The sequence below is a fragment of the Silene latifolia genome, chromosome Y (assembly GCF_048544455.1).
Source record: "Silene latifolia isolate original U9 population chromosome Y, ASM4854445v1, whole genome shotgun sequence".
In the NCBI taxonomy this organism is placed as follows: Eukaryota; Viridiplantae; Streptophyta; class Magnoliopsida; order Caryophyllales; family Caryophyllaceae; genus Silene; species Silene latifolia.
Window position 1 is genome coordinate 36,475,996 of NC_133538.1, and position 17,001 is coordinate 36,492,996.

Consider the following 17,001-nt stretch of genomic DNA (forward strand, 5'->3'; position numbering starts at 1 on the left):
ATGGATATGCATCCGATTTGAGCCGTTGTGTTGATTTGAAGGAACTGAAGTTGAAAGGGTTGAAAAGTCATGATTGTCATGTTTTCATGGAGCGCTTATTACCCGTGGCTTTTAAAAATTTACTCCCGACTACGAGTTTGGAATGCGATTCTAAAATAAGTCAATTTTTTAGAGATTTATGTTCCTCCACGATATCAGTTGAGGACATGAGTCGTTTAGAAGACCAAATACCAGAAATTTTGTGTAAACTTGAGATGATATTTCCGCCTTCTTTTTTCAATTCGATGGAGCATCTACCTATCCATTTGCCATATGAAGCTAAAGTTGGTGGACCCGTCCAATATAGGTGGATGTATCCTTTCGAAAGGTTTCTTAATCATGTGAAGAAAAAAATTGGTAATAAAGCTCGTGTGGAAGGTTCTATATGCAATGCCTACCTAACGGAAGAGATTGCCAATTTTTGCTCTCTTTATTTTGAAAAACATATTGAGACCAAAGCAAAATACTTGAATATTGATGAAGCGGATGAACTAGACACAAGTATACCCAAGTACCGGAACAAGATCAACAGGAAAGGAGGAGATAAGGATGCGGAAGTTGAGCCTACTCATTATGGAGGGTCTCAATCTTTTCATGATCGTGTGGTGTTAGATGTAAGTTATTTGTCTTAGCTTTTAATTTAATAGTCTTCTAATTTAATTAGTCTCATTAATTATCATGTTTGAGTAACAATTTCCTTGTTTTTTTTCCGGAAGACCAAGAAGAATAAGGGTAAGGTACCCACGATTGTTGATCTCTTTGTTGACACTCACGCAAAGAAGACAAGCAAGGGCAAGTTGATCTTCGCGAAGGAAAAAGATCAACAGTTATATGTAAGTGTCAAAAAATAAAAATTTCTTAGCTTTTTAAAGTATATGTTTTATCAATTTTTAGATAAGTAACCTCTAACCATTAATGTTTTATCAATTTTTAGGAACAATTCCTTGTCCGTAGGAAGAACAACCCGGAAATTGATGACAATGAGCTATGGTTTGATCTTGTTGAGGGGTTCCAAAGAGGAGATGTGTATGGAGCCGGGTCGGCAAAGGAGATTTTCTACCCTCCTACAAGAAGAAGAGGGTCAATTTCCTCCCAACAACAACCTTATACCCCAAGTGTCGTGAGTGTGCTCCAAGCTCAATTAGCCGCCGAGGAGAGGCGGGATGCCGAGAGGGAGAGGCGGGATGCCGAGAGAGATCTTTGAAATTCAGAGGATGAAGGATGAAATGGAACGGATGAACTCCTTCTTCGCCAATTGCAACACTGGGTGGCGCCCGCAACCAAAGGATCCTAGAGATCCTAATCATGGAGGTGGTAGTGGAGCGGGAGCAAGTTTCCCGGTTATGTAGTTTTTTAGAAAACATGTTATTCCCGGATAATGTTAGATGACCAAAACTCGTAGAACTCGTAGTTGTGTGTATGGAACATGATTTTCTTTATCAAGTTTGGTTGTGTTGGCTTCCCATGTGTTCTCTGCTGGAAATGTTGGTTTATTTGCAGGTTTTTACGTATTTGGCTAGGTCAAAAACGATTTTTAGGCTAAAAAACATGTAAATTTGGCGACGGACACTGGGCATTTGGCGACGGGAAACCGTCGCTAAGTCTCTGATCATGAATTTATTTTATGGGCATTGGCGACGGAAAAGAGTAGTTTTGGCGACCACAATCTGTCGCCAAAATGGCGACCAACAACTGTCGCCAAAATGGCGACCAACATCCGTCGCCTTTTTTAAGAATATGGAGATGACGTGGATTTTAGTAAAGCGACTAATAGCAGTCGCCTTTTTAGCGACTAATGACAGTCGCCAATTTTGGCGACGAATTTCGGTCGCCCGCTTTAAAAAAATTCAGTCGCCAAAATTGGCGACGAACGCCTGTCGCCAAAAGCGACCAAACCCAGCTACGAAATGCGGGCGACGGGTCTTAGTCGCTTTATTCTTAATGGCGACTGTTCTCAGTCGCCTTATATGGTCGCCAATTACCTTATTTGTTGTAGTGTTATAATGCTCTCCAACCATCGGGAAATGCCACACAGCTTTGCCTCTGCTAGGCATGCAACACCCACAATTCAGGAACTCGTTATCCGTCTGGAATTCCCAGGGAAATTTAACCTTCCTCTATCAGTTTTCATTCCTCACAGGTTGTGACCCCAACAAGCGCTGAAGAATAGGACGAGGAATAAGGAGTTTAACCAGAGGAATCAGATGAAACCCTTGAACATAAACACCTCATCAGGAAACGTGGAGGTTCCTCACCTTTAAAAGAAAGCCAAAAAAACAGAGAGTAAGCAAGCCAATAACTGAAGGCTCACTTGCCACAACCTCTCAGATAATTGAAATTTCTGATTAAGATCGTGTAACTTCCCCCTATGAATATTGTCTTATTGGAGGAAAATCTAACCATCTCCTCTTTATTGGCTGCTATAAACCATAAAGAAGAAAACCACTCCCTAATTCAGGGTGGTACAAGACAAGAAGTATGTACTCCCCATGAAGAAGGCATACCCAACCAAGGGCAACACCTTGAAGTCATGGGTCAACCAGAAAAGATCCCCAAGGAACCGGGGTTGAACACTGCATCCAAAGCATCATCTCCCATTCATGTTAGCCTCAGCCATGATGATGCATCTCAGAGGAACATGGATATGACCATGGTTGAGAACGACCGCCAACTCCAAAGTCAAAACCTGGCTATCCAGACTACTACTAAACAAACGGTAACTGAATCCCAGAGTTTCCAAATCATCATGCGTTCGTCAGGGGAAGATTCTCTCAGGGAAGCTGAAGTTATACAAATGCCATCACCCCCTAGTGGTACCCCCAAAGAGAACATACTCGAGAAGCTAACACCACGGTCATAATCATGGCTAGAGCAGTAGCCAATGGCGGGGACTATGTTAAGTTCTCCTTCTGTATTTCCAATCATTGCTAAATTGGAATGTTTAGCATTGATACCAACCATTAGAAAACTGCTTCAACAGCTCCACAACTTATGCCAAGCTTGCAAGAATACTACTCCTTTCAATGCCCATGTTCCAAGCTATGTTGATAAGATTAGTGAATTACAAGCCCTCACGCTGAGTGACTTTGACAAGTATGAAAGTCTGCATCAACAACTTAATGCTGAAAACATATCTGTGTAGACCATTTGTCATCAAGTATCGTCAGCCTTTGACAGTTAACGTCAGCATAAGCGCCAAATTGAAGAACTTGATCAAAAGATAAGCGATACTGAGAAAGCACTCAATGAGATGAAAGCTCAACGCCAAGCTCTGTCCAAGGGTTTGTTCGCACTACCCTCTTCACTTGGCTAACCAACCCATTTGATCCAGGCTCAAATAGAGAACAGTCACCAGCATACTACTTCCATTAAAGAATCTGGCAGAACTTAGGCATATAGGGGATTCTCGCTCCCAAGCTCTCATGAATGTGATTACACATTTTCTGGCTTTTATTCGACAAGGCAACGCCAAGGGCTGATTTTATACGATCAGTGTAATGCCCCAATGTTATCCCAAAATTCTAGATATTGTGTTTTAATATTTGCTGCGTACTTTTCCCAAATAGTAGGATGATAGTACTTCAAAAATTTGTCGTTTATTCTTCTTTTGAAATGTGTTCCATCAAAGTCTTGCAAGCTGATACCGTCGTAGAGTACCAAAGATAGATTTATAATTTCCAAACTACTACTATAGATAGTGGCAGTAAGGGACGAACCACAGAGAGGCGATGCAATTATTAGCTGTCTGATTTTAGTCTAAGGTAACAAATGTGTGGGGGTTTGTTTTGAATTGTTCTATAACTAAAGTAAATAAACGAATGATAAAAGAATCTGGATGAAATCAAATATTTAAAGGGATGCTAAGATGGTCGGTTCACTGTAGTTTCGGCGGCAGAATACTAGGTAAGTCTGAAATAATCACGTGAGACGGGAAAATAAAAGGTCCTCTCGGTCCACCCTTAACAGGTAGCATCTTTCGATCTAGCTACGGGTCCCTAATATCACTAATGCTGACTCTCGTCCTGAAAAGTGATTTAAAAGTCTAAATTAACTTATCTCTCGACCTTATTAATTTAGTCGTCTTAATTAGGTAGTCTATTTCCCTCCCCTATCTTTCGATCTTATCGGGTCGGTCAATTACTAAGCATTCAACTAGTCGCGTGCACTCGATTCGTCAAATTTAGCAATTAAATTAATTAAAACGGGGTTAATCTCACATGAGTCGGTCGATCGACCAGGTAAGCCAGTCGATCGACCATGGCGCGATTTAGGTCTATGAAGATTATGCCGCCTACACTACAGATTCCCTACTTCATAGCACGAATGATTTAGCTACTCATGATTATAATAGAAACAGCAATAAGGTTAACAAACAAAGCTATTGAATTCATGATAGAAATAACTAAATATTTAACTAACATAAAACGATAACTCGGCTTTGGGAATTCTAAACTAGCAATTCTAACTATGAATGAAATAAAGAGTAAACTGAAATTATGGAATTAAAATTACCAGTTGAAAGCAGGAAGAAGGATCCAAAGCACGAACGAAAATAAATTGTATTCGATGATTAAGAATTCTAAACTAAACTTGATATTGAACCCTAGATCTTTCCCTAAAATTTGATGATAATGACTTCATAATAGGGTTACGTTATATAGGAATATAACGTGATTCTTATTTCCTAAAACCTAATTACATCGGGCTTTCTCGTCTTTTAATTCCTGTCAGATTAGCGGTTTGGTTGATCGACCAATGGGACCGGTCGATCGACTGAGATGTGCTGAACAGTAGCTTCTGTAAATCGTACGTTGGTCGATCGACTGAAAGCACCAGTCTATCGACCACTTCAACAGGTACTTGGCTCCAAAAGCTTCGTGAATTCGTCTTTCAGGCCTCGATACACGCACCAAGTTTGCTTCCCGAGTCTTTACTCCATGTCAAATGCAATGCCAAATCTTTGGGACGGATTAGAAGCGATTTCCCGCTGAATTCTTCTCATTTCTGCAATATTGTACAAAAACACGAAAGTAGGCGGAAATGGGAAAATAGTAGCATAAACTACATATTTGAGCTCTGAAATGCGTGTAAAATAGGGTGTAAAACAACATATTTAGGACACACATCAAACTTCCCCAAACCAAACTCTTGCTTGTCCCCAAGCAAGAACTAGACTCGATCCTAAAACCTAATGGAACGATTTCAATCTCAGAGTGAAATGCAAACTATAAAGCCTAAACCAGTTTAATGCTAGAAATCAACAATCAATTAGCGATGTGAATCATGCAAACGAGTTATGTAGTCTTTAAAAACTGTTGAACCATCAACTTTAGAGACTCATCATTACGGACTCTTACGGGTCGCTCATATCACACATAAGCACAGGTGAATATATGTAAAAGATAGAATTCATTTTGTAGTGACACTCACCTAACTACGACCTATAAGAACATGCCTGCAATATAATATGAAAATAATCTCTACAACCGTATATATGCATTCCAACCAAACAAATTACCATGACACATGCCGAGGTAGATATGGATATGTGAGGCTATGGGCAGGAAGGGCTAAGATAAATTTGGATAAAAACAGAGTTAAAAGCCAAGCTAGTAACTAAGGGAACCAAATTAATAACAACTGCCAACTTCTTGCTCAAGATTAAATCGATGAAACGGTGCTAACAGTAAGCACGAATCTCACAATTTCCATAAATAGTCAACTCCCCATAAGATACAAATATAACTTGGGAGCAAAAATCGCCATTTAACAAGACCTTGAATTATGCAATTTTTATTTCTCTCCGCTACTGCAGCAAGCAGTCGATCGACCAAGTGGGACGGTCGACCGACTGATTCTCCTTTTTTTTCGAATCATTTTTTTCTTTCTTTTTTCTTTTCTAGACCTTTTCTTGACCTTTTCATGACCTTTTCTTGTCCTTTTAATCTTCCCAACATCATTCTCATAAAGAGCATTAGCTACCAAAAACGAAATAACAATCCCGAGACATAAACTACTAGCTTGACAAGGGCAGGCTAAATGTAGGATGTAGTAACGGGACAAAAAGGCTATTTTTGGCAGTGTGGAGCTTATGGGCAAAATGAATAAGGGGGCGACCTCTTCTACATGTGTCAACTAACCACGAACCCGAATGCATACAGGTATTAAGTAGATTAAGTTCATATTTATGCAAATTTATATAACATGTCTCACAACGAGTAACTACTCACATTCCTAGATAAACCGGTCATGAATGACACCAGTTATATGGCTCTAAACCTCAGAAAATGATGTAGTTTGCCATAAATCCAAGTCAACTCTAAAGTTCAGCAATAAATTTAACGAAAACTCGTAGACAATGCAAATGATTCTACTAATAACATGTCAATTAAGCACGGCTTAGGCATAAACAGATGAAAATGCAATGTCATCGTTGAAATACTACCGTTCCGACTCGACCTACATGCTAAAATAAACGTGCAATTTTTGAATTTTTTGAAATATTTTCAATTTTTTTTTTGAATTTTGTATTTATATAGGAAATAAATATATAGGAAATAAATAACAAATGCAAACTGAAGTGCAATAAATGTGAAACAGAAATGCAATAAAACATGTGAATGCAACACAAAACCCTTCCCCAAAGCAAATCACACAATGTCCCCATTGTGCAAAATCATGTAATGAAATAAAAGGGAAACGGGAATTTGCGATAAATTAACTAAATAAGACATGAAGAGGAACTCGAAAACTCACAAGACTTTAAGCGCAGCAAAAGGAAACCTCCCCAAACCAGCATGAGCTAGGAGGTTTCAGTAGCCAACAGTGCTACCATAGGTACCTGAAAAGAGACAAAAGTACCGCGCGTAATTCCAAAAAAGCAATTTAAGAAACGCAAAATTATGTACAAAATAAGAAAACGGAAGAAAACAGAAATAAATCGGAGAATAAAGTGGAGAAAAGACTCCCTCAACTCCGCAAATCGACCAAACACAGCAGGGGAATGATCGATAACAAGTACAGCAGCGAACATGGTCGATCGACCATATCATCCAGTCGATCGACCAGGATGACATGAACAGAAGCTCATGTAGCTGTAGCTGTCAGTCGATCGACCACTCAGGCCAGTCGATCGACTGAGAAACCAGCTGTAAGTTTCTGATTTCGTCTAATTAGCTCAATAAATTGAGCTAATGTGATCTATGAACTTGCAAATGCACATAATAACGCGCCTAAAATTGCGCAAAGCCCAAAGTAAAAGTCTAAAGTCTTTAAAATCCTAAGCAAACTTATTAAAGCGAAGTCTCGCGCAAACCAAAACAATAAAAAGTCTAACAAAAGCAATAAAATGTCTTTTTAGAAAAGCCTTAATCAACTAATAGTTGATCAAGAATGTCCACGGAATGGCCCACTTGCTCGGCTTCTGACTACAAGAAATAGCCTCTACAGTGCTCATTTTCTCAGCTGCACTCCTATCAATCCCAATATCCGCAGAACTCAACGGATCAACGTCTCTAACATCATCCCAATCAATGACCTCATCTGGCTCATCGACATCCGAATCGGACTCCGTCACCTTGACTGGCTCCTCATCAGGCTCCTCATCTGTACTATAGCTAAGACATCCTAGGCCGCCTCTTTGAACGATTGGCTCCTTCACAGTTGGAGCAATAAATGGCTCTAACTTCCCCAAACCATTTCCTGCAATATCTAAAACAGAAGAATCTTCCTCTAATTTGCTCCCAATCAGGGGCGGAGGTGTTATAACAGGAGTAGGCATAGGGGAAGGCATATCAGAAAGCACAAAATAAGATTTCTTCTCAGAAATCGTATTACAAGTGACTGGCCACATAAGATCTTTCTTCTTAGTTGTCTGGGCAAAAACAATGGACTGTTTCCCTACTTTAAAGGTCAATGTTCCTGAGCCAACATCTATAACTGCACGAGCAGTGTGCAGAAATGGTCTACCCAAAATGATAGGAATGTGAGCATCCTCGGGTATATCTAGTACAACGAAGTCAACTGGGAAAAAGAACTTTCCTATTTGCACAGAATATCCTCTAAGACTCCTATAGGCCGGACCGCGAACGATCGACCATCTGTCTTTGTCATGTTAGTGACTGCAAACCTAGTCAATTTCAATTTCTTAGCAAGACTCAATGGCATAACACTAATACTGGCCCCTAGATCAGACAACGCCTTCTCAATAGAAAAGGTGACAATATTACATGGGACTGAAAAACTACCTGGGTCTGCTAGCTTATGAGGTGCAGTATGAGTCAAATAAGAACATGACTCCTCAGTTAGTGCGACAGATTGCACAGTATCAAGTGACTTCTTTATAGACAAAAGCTGCTTCATAAATTTCATGTAAGCAGGCACTTGATTAACTAATTCAAGGAAAGGAACTTGCACATTTAAACTACGAATAACATTTTCAAATTTGTTAAACGATACCTGTTCCTTTGTCGGCACCAATCTTTCTGGATAAGGGGCTGTAAGAAGCAACTTAGCCCTCTCCTCTAGGTCTCTCAAACCAGCATCAGTGGACTTAGGCTGAAAATCCACTACTTTGTCCTTGTTGTAGCTCGAACCTTCTTCAGACCGTCTCAAGAGTGAACCATTAATCGTCATTGGCTCATACTTTGGAACTGGAACAGACCCATCAGCATTTGGATCTTGCCATAATAATTTCGGAGTTGTCGTACCCCGAAACAAGTAGTCCCTCAAGTTATCTGGCATTGGAGGACGAAAAGGTTCACGATCAGCAGCATGCTCAGTCGATCGACCAGGTTGGTCAATCGATCGACTGACTTCCTCAGAACCAGAAGCTGTACTGTTTCGCGGCCTGGTCGATCGACCGGGTATGGCAGTCGATCGACTCATATACCTGTTGATCGTCTTTTTCTTGCTTCTGTTCACTACGGCCTTTTTCTTGCTCGGTTCCGCCTCATCTTTTTCAGTGACATCTTCGACCATAGCGGGCCCATCAAGGGTAGACCCACTCCTCAAAGTGATAGCATTTAGGGTCTCTTTTTTATCCGGCTGCGACGGTAATTACCCCGGAACTCGAGTTGCAATTTTGCTTGCCAGTTGGGCAATTTGACTCTCTAACATTTTTGTAGAAGTCTCTCTAGCTTGAGACTCCTTTTGCAGCAAACCCGACAGATTTTGAACCATGTTTTTCAACTCAGAAATGTCAGAACTTTGAAATTGCTACCGCGGCAAATAGGGAGGCCTTTGAAATTGCTGCTGTTTATGAGGAGGCACATAACTCTGCTGTTGCTGCTGTTGTGGACCGGGATTAAGGACATTCTGGTTAGTCCACCTAAAATTGGGGTGGACATTAGAGGGATCGGGATAAGTGCCAGTTCGCCTATAATGTTGAAAGGCAGCACATATTTCATTCGAGCTGGTACAAAATTCCGAAACATGTCCCTCTGCACCACATCTTTTGAATGTAAAGGGACCGTCTGAAACTGCATTAACTTTATATATACCTCCCTTTTGAGATCCCCCAAAATCTGTCTTGTCAAATCTCGCAATAAGGGCTTCTATTGCAGCTACAACAGGAGATTCGGCCGATCTTCTCTGATTTCCTCTAGAATTTCCATGCTCTGCTTTATGGATGGCAATGTCATCAATGATTTTTCACCCCTTTGTCTCACCGCTATTTTCTTGAAATCTCCTATTAGCTGCAGCATCTATTATAGCTCTTTGATCGTCATAAAGACCATTGTAGAATTGGTTGCACAAAAACCATTTCTCAAACCTATGGTGCGGAATGGTTCGCACTAGTCTCTTGAAACGGACCCATGCCTCATGAAAATCTTCATCTTTACCCTGTTTAAAGCTCGTGATCTGAGCTCTAATCGCATTGGTCTTCGAGGCAGAGAAATATTTCTTGTAAAATGCTAGGGCCATCGAATTCCAATCTGTAATCCCGTTAACAGCTCGATTCAAATCTCGGTACCATTCCCTTGCAGCATCACGAAGCGAGAATATGAACATCGTCTCCTTCACCTGGTCCTGGGTCACACCTGCTGGTGGGGGTATGGAAAAGCAGTAGTCAATGAATGTCTCCATATGTTTAGCTACATCTTCATTTGCAGCTCCCCCAAATTGGTTTCTCTCAACCAAGTTAATATAAAACGGTTTTGGCTCGAATTTCCTTTCCGTCCCGGCTGGCAACGCGAATCCCTTATAGAGATTCCAGCTTTTGGCTCGGAGTGACTGGCTATACTTGCTTCTTCAGCCATATCTGGAGATGTAACGGTCTCAGCTGAGGAAGTAGAAACAGGAGATGAAGGTGGATCCTCCTCAAATAGCTCGTTCTCGTAGTAACTGGACAGAGTACTCAGCTCTTCCTCTGTCGGCAATACTCTAGATGATCGTCTCAACTCGCGCAAAGTCCTTTCGATCTCAGGATCTAATGGTCTCAATTTACCAGCCTGTGACCTACGCATAAGAGGAAACTACAAGTAGAATATGAGAAAAGTTTAAGGAACAGATGTCCCTTAAACTAAGATAGAGACTAAAATAAAAACTACTAAAAATTAAACAATTGCCTCCCCGGCAACGGCGCCAAAATTTGATACCGTCGTAGAGTACCAAAGATAGATTTATAATTTCCAAACTACTACTATAGATAGCGGCAGTCAGGGTCGAACCACAGAGAGGCGATGCAATTAATAGCTGTCTGATTTTAGTCTAAGGTAACAAATGTGTGGGGGTTTGTTTTGAATTGTTCTATAACTAAAGTAAATAAACGAGTGATAAAAGAAACTGGATGAAATCAAATATTTAAAGGGATGCTAAGATGGTCGGTTCACTGTAGTTTCGGCGGCAGAATACTAGGTAAGTCTGAAATAATCACGTGAGACGGGAAAATAAAAGGTCCTCTCAGTCCACCCTTAACAGGTAGCATCTTTCGATCTAGCTACGAGTCCCTAATATCACTAGTGCTGACTCTCGTCCTGAAAAGTGATTTAAAAGTCTAAATTAACTTATCTCTCGACCTTATTAATTTAGTCGTCTTAATTAGGTAGTCTATTTCCCTCCCCTATCTTTCGATCTTATCGGGTCGGTCAATTCCTAAGCATTCAACTAGTCGCGTGCACTCGATTCGTCAAATTTAGCAATTAAATTAATTAAAACGAGGTTAATCTCACATGAGCCGGTCGATCGACCAGGTAAGCCAGTCGATCGACCATGGCGCGATTTAGGTCTATGAAGATTATGCCGCCTACACTACAGATTCCCTACATCCTAGCACGAATGATTTAGCTACTCATGATTATAATAGAAACAGCAATAAGGTTAACAAACAAAGCTACTGAATTCATGATAGAAATAACTAAATATTTAACTAACATAAAAAAATAACTCGGCTTTGGGAATTCTAAACTAGCAATTCTAACTATGAACGAAATTAAGAGTAAACTGAAATTATGGAATTAAAATTACCAGTTGAAAGCAGGAAGAAGGATCCAAAGCACGAACGAAAATAAATTGTATTCGATGATTAAGAATTCTAAACTAAACTTGATATTGAACCCTAGATCTTTCCCTAAAATTCGATGATAATGACTTCATAATAGGGTTACGTTATATAGGAATATAACGTGATTCTTATTTCCTAAAACCTAATTACATTAGGCTTTCTCATCTTTTAATTCCCATCGGATTAGCGGTTTGGTTGATCGACCAATGGGACCGGTCGATCGACTGAGATGTGCTGAACAGTAGCTTCTGTAAATCGCACGCTGGTCGATCGACTGAAAGCACTAGTCTATCGACCACTTCAACAGGTACTTGGCTCCAAAAGCTTCGTGAATTCATCTTTCAGGCCTCGATACGCGCACCAAGTTTGCTTCCCGAGTCTTTACTCCATGTCAAATGCAATGCCAAGTACTCGGGTGGATTAACTTGATTTCCGCTGAATTCTTCTCATTTCTGCAATATTGTACAAAAACACGAAAGTAGACGAAAATGGGAAAATAGTAGCATAAACTACATATTTGAGCTCTGAACTGCGTGTAAAATAGGGTGTAAAACAACATATTTAGGACACGCATCACAAGCCATACACATTACCTGAAAAAACTTTAGTTAGTTTAAATGACCCTTCCCATCTAGGTGACCATTTTCCATAGAATTGATCCTTATGCCGTTCGGGCAAAATTGTTGGAGCTTGTGTCCTCCACAAATTAGTGTGATAACAATTGTAAATCTCTTACAGGTTCACAAGGGTATATTTCGTATTTTAATCAGTTGATTAACGATTACCTAATAACGATTGGCTTGCTAGAAAGTTTGACGTTATTATCATACAGATGGCGGTGATCAACTGGTCCCTAAAGGTCACACCTATAGGATGTGTTTGAGAGATGTGGTTATAGAAATATAATCACGTTGATGCCTTACATGACTAAACAGTTAGTCAATGTGTTGATGAGACAATTATTTAATGAAGATTAAATAATATTAGTTGAGACGAATTAACTGTCAATTCGTAAATTGAATATAATAAGTTATATTTAATTAAATGTATGTAATGTTAGCTTGGACGAATTAATCTGTTAATTCGTAATTAAATGTAATCGGTTATATTTAATATCAACAAGATGAATGTGTCATAGTGGTAATAGTGTGGGTACTCAAACCAAGAGGTCATGGGTTCGATCCTCACTAGATGACAATTTACACATTTTATGTACATTTTTGGAATAACCGAAAATAAGAGAAATATCTCTCTTAATTTCGGTAAATTGGACCGAAATTATGAAAAAGAAAATCCACCCTATTTCTCCATATACTCGGTTGTTATAAGGGGAGATGAGGGAATTTTCTTAACCTAATTCTTTTCCCAATTCTTGCCTCCTCTCATCGGAAGAACACAAAAATCTAAAAATTAATCAGTGATTTTTGGATCGATTCTAGCAAAATCAAATGGCATTTCTCATATCGTCTTGGGTGCAACTGATAGGCGAATATCAACTTTGATATTGTTCTTAGGCCGTTTTTGCTAGGACCAAAGGTTATTTCTTAATCTTTTACAATATTCTTTATGCAATTTAATTTTATGACTAGCTTTCATCATCTTATAGATTCGTTATAGTCCTTAAATTAAAGGGATGCATACAGATAAATCCCACAAGTGGTATCAGAGCCAAGGCCACGAATTTTAATTTTGATGATTTTCATAAAATTGTTTGTAAACAATAATTAGGGTTTGCGAGAAAAAAAGATAATCGGCTGGATTTTTTTTTTGAACCGTGGTATTTTTTTTTCCGTTTCCGTTACTGTTCACGGATGAACAGTAATTTTTTTTTTAAAAAAAAAAATATATTTTCTGTTTTTTTTCTTTCGGTTTCTCCTGAAAAACCGATTAAAGTTTTTTTTGCGGCTGTTTTTGTTTATGCCGATTTGAAAAGCATCCGAGAAAAGAATTTTTTTTTTTCTGTTACTGTTCACGTGGTTACTGTTCATAGAGGACAGATTTAAAAAAAAAATTGTCTTGTTTCGGTTCTTACAGATAAAACCGTGTACAAAATAAGAAAAGGGCTGTTTTTTTTGTTTTTGCTGTTATTGCCGGAAAAAAAAAACTTGTTTTGTTTTTCCTTGGTTTAGCCGAGACATATAAAAAAAATAAAGGATTTTGTTTTTTTTGTTTTTTTTGGCCAATTAGTTATTGTGAAACGGTTCACAATTTAAAGATACCATATTATTTTAAAGGAGTTGAAATTTTGATGGATTAAATTCATATTACAAGTTTAATTTGAATTAAGATTAAATTTAATGTGATTAATTGAGGAATTGTCACTTAATTTGATTTAAATAGGTGGTTTGGATAAATTAATCAACATAATTACACTACTACACATACCTTACATTAATGACACTTTTCTATTGATGCTTTTATAAAGCGTGGACCCGTAAATAACCCTCCAATTTTTTTTTTTTGGAAAACCGCCATATATATGCTAAATTAGATTGGCGCAATTTCTAATTTCACTAAAATAATCCAATCCCCCGCTAATTACTCACGCGCACCGCCACTACTCCTCGTTTCATCTTCAAAATAGAACAAACCCTAAGCTTCAAATTTCTAGGTTTAATTTCATCATCAAATTTTCGTTCAATCACCAGCGGCAAAGACGATTCACGCTGCCATTCGATTCTAATTCTTCACCTCACAAAGACGATACAATCTGCTTATTGCATACCATAGGTACGGTTTCTCATTCATTTTCAATCGTTGTATGTTATTGATGGTAATTTTAATTGCTTTATAATCGGGTTATGGCCGTTCTTCCTAATTTTGATCATCAATAAATATTATTATGTTATTGCTCAGTCATGAATATTACAGTCAATGTTTGTAGGGTCATAATTCAGGTCTTGATCAGTCATGAATAGTAAGTTATAATCGGGTTAGGGTTATGGGCGTTCTTCCTAATTCAGGTCATTGATCAGTCATGAATAGTAAGTTTTTGATTCAAAGTAGTAGTTTCGGGTCTGGTCAGTGTTTGTTAGGGTCTGCTTAGGGTCACTCTTTTCGGCTTTGGATAGGGTCAATAGACACGGTGTTGCAATGTTCGCTAGGGATCAAACCAGCTACAGTTGCTGCGGTAGCAATCTTTTCTCCATGTTCATCAGTGCCAGTTATGAATGTTACTTTTTTCTCCAATAACCTCTTCCACGAGCAAAATAGGTTCAAAACAACCATTAGTAAACTGTTGTTCCCTTAACAACATAAAAGAGCCAAGCGCAAAATTTGATGCGACTAACCACAACCTTAGTATTACAGCAGTGCTAACGATGTAACCTATGTGGTTAATCCAAGGAGGTCTGTGAGAGGCGCGTGTACTTCAGAACTCCGTGGATTAGCCACAAAGGTCGTGGCATTAGGAGCTCCCTAGTTTTATTAGTAATAGCACAAAGCCTTCCACAAAAAAAAGATCTTAGGTTTTTGTCAAAAGGATATTTCACAATTCTTTTTCTCCCATAAACACATCCTACGGCAATCCCCAGTTTACCCAAGGACAACTTAGTAAATCAAGTGTGTACGTTTTCCAGGAAAACAGATAACTTGTTGAGCAATTAGATAGTCCTATACTTGCTCATGCTAAATATGTCCAATACATTAATGAGCTAATACAAGGAACATATGTGTGCACTGCAATTATTAAAAGATAATATATAATATTGAATCTAGAAACCTGTAATCAGCAGAAGTTCATTTCACTTCTAAGCTCAAACAAGAACAAAGTAAGCCACAATCAAAAGAAAAGTATTAAATTTGACCAAGACAATTGCAATCCCAAGAGCTTTTTAAATCGAAACCAGCTGCTGAAACTTCAAATTCAAACCCAGTGATTAGAAATTTTAAATCAATGCAGCTACTTTATAGTCCGATGGTGAAACAAGGCGAGTAAATACTAATCCCAAAACCTTGAAATTCATTATTGTCTCAATTTAGACCCATCTCGCCTGATTTAAGAGTTGCTTGCATTTTGGTGAAACCAACAATCTCATGCCAGAAATATGATAAAAAAGCTAGGAAGGAGAACTAATAAGCAAAATATTGGGGAAAAGGAAGGAAGGATCAGTAAAAAAAAAAGGAAGAAGATGATGTAAACTGAGTAGGTAAGACTTGAGCAAAACAACAAGTTAACGGAGTTTGACATTAAACTTAACTTAAGTCACATTTTGGAGTTATTAATTAAGTTTAGGGGTATACCGTATGATTCACTAAAAAGCGGGGTATATGGTAGAAAGTAAAAAAAATCGGAGGGAACATCGTAGAAAACCCAAAAATTATTCTCTGAATCAAACTTTGGCTGAGGCCATATGAACTATCTTAGGGTGTAAGACAGTCTTAGTGTAGCATGAAGCAGTTGTTAATGAGTTCTATTTAAGAGTTCTTGAAAATGGGGATATTTATCGAGCTGACTATGAAGGGCTTTACTGTATCAATTGTGAAGAGTACATGGTATATTATTATATATCAATTTCTCAACAGTAAATGAATTGCATACATTGTAATTCTAACTTTTGGAGGCAAATGGTAGCACCTGGTGCCTATTCCTCTGCCAACTTCTTTCTTTGGTTATAGCTAAAAACACGGGCACCTGTTTTCTTGGCTAGTGATGTTTGTGTTTTCTGCATCTACTTCCACCAACGGGTATTAACTAATTATTCCTGTCCATTAGGCCAAGAAATAATATTGGTTCTTCAGTTAGCTAAGGCATATTGTGACGATTATAGTGACATGCCTAGAGCATATATGCTAGTCAAAGTTTTGGGTAAGACCGTCTTAAGGTTCTATGGCATGTTAGAATAAGACGAAGACATGGTTAGGATTTTAAGGTTCAGGGATGCTTTTAAAGTCCCTATCGATAAATGCATGGAAAGGGTAAAATCTTGGGTCCTCAATTCGGGTACTGGCTGATTTATTTAGGTCGGGTCATTTGGGCAGGATCAATTTTTCTAGGACTATAACTAACCATGTCATCAAGTTCATATCGTAGCATTTCTGAAACTCGTCATCTACACCACCCATAGGCATCCTTCGGTGACGTAGTGAAAACTGCATTATAACCAATATAGTTCTTGTCGTAGCTAATGATCTATAATTCTATATCTTGCCCTAAGATATGAGACCTGATCTTGTGTTAAGCCTTCCCATGTGTTAAATCAAAGAACTGGCTGTTATAAGTGTGAACTTCCAATTTATGAATCACTTTTTTTTCTTTGAAGTCTGACCCTCCAATATTTTATTAGTAATAACTTTTTTACATTTTGAATCTCAGGTGTGCTGTTGATTGCTCGGAAAATTTAGGGTTGCGATTCGTAATTTCCGATTCATCTGTTTTTGGATATCAGGTGCCACAAATAAAATAGTTCTCTCATCTCCTCTCCTCTTCTCTTCTCTCCTTTTGTTTAGTTTCCTATTGG

At 38.6% G+C, this 17,001-nt stretch overlaps 1 long non-coding RNA gene and 1 other non-coding gene across 2 annotated transcripts; both read left to right on the plus strand.

The window, feature by feature from the left end:
• Positions 1-553: 553 nt before the first annotated feature.
• LOC141633267 (uncharacterized) lies at positions 554-1,142 on the plus strand. Its single transcript, XR_012538062.1, has 3 exons — positions 554-653; positions 756-872; positions 974-1,142. It is a non-coding gene; the product is annotated as an uncharacterized LOC141633267 (long non-coding RNA).
• An 8,666-nt stretch (positions 1,143-9,808) lies between these two features.
• Positions 9,809-9,915, plus strand: LOC141636501 (small nucleolar RNA R71). The gene has a single exon (XR_012541107.1). It is a non-coding gene; the product is annotated as a small nucleolar RNA R71 (small nucleolar RNA).
• Positions 9,916-17,001: the final 7,086 nt, after the last annotated feature.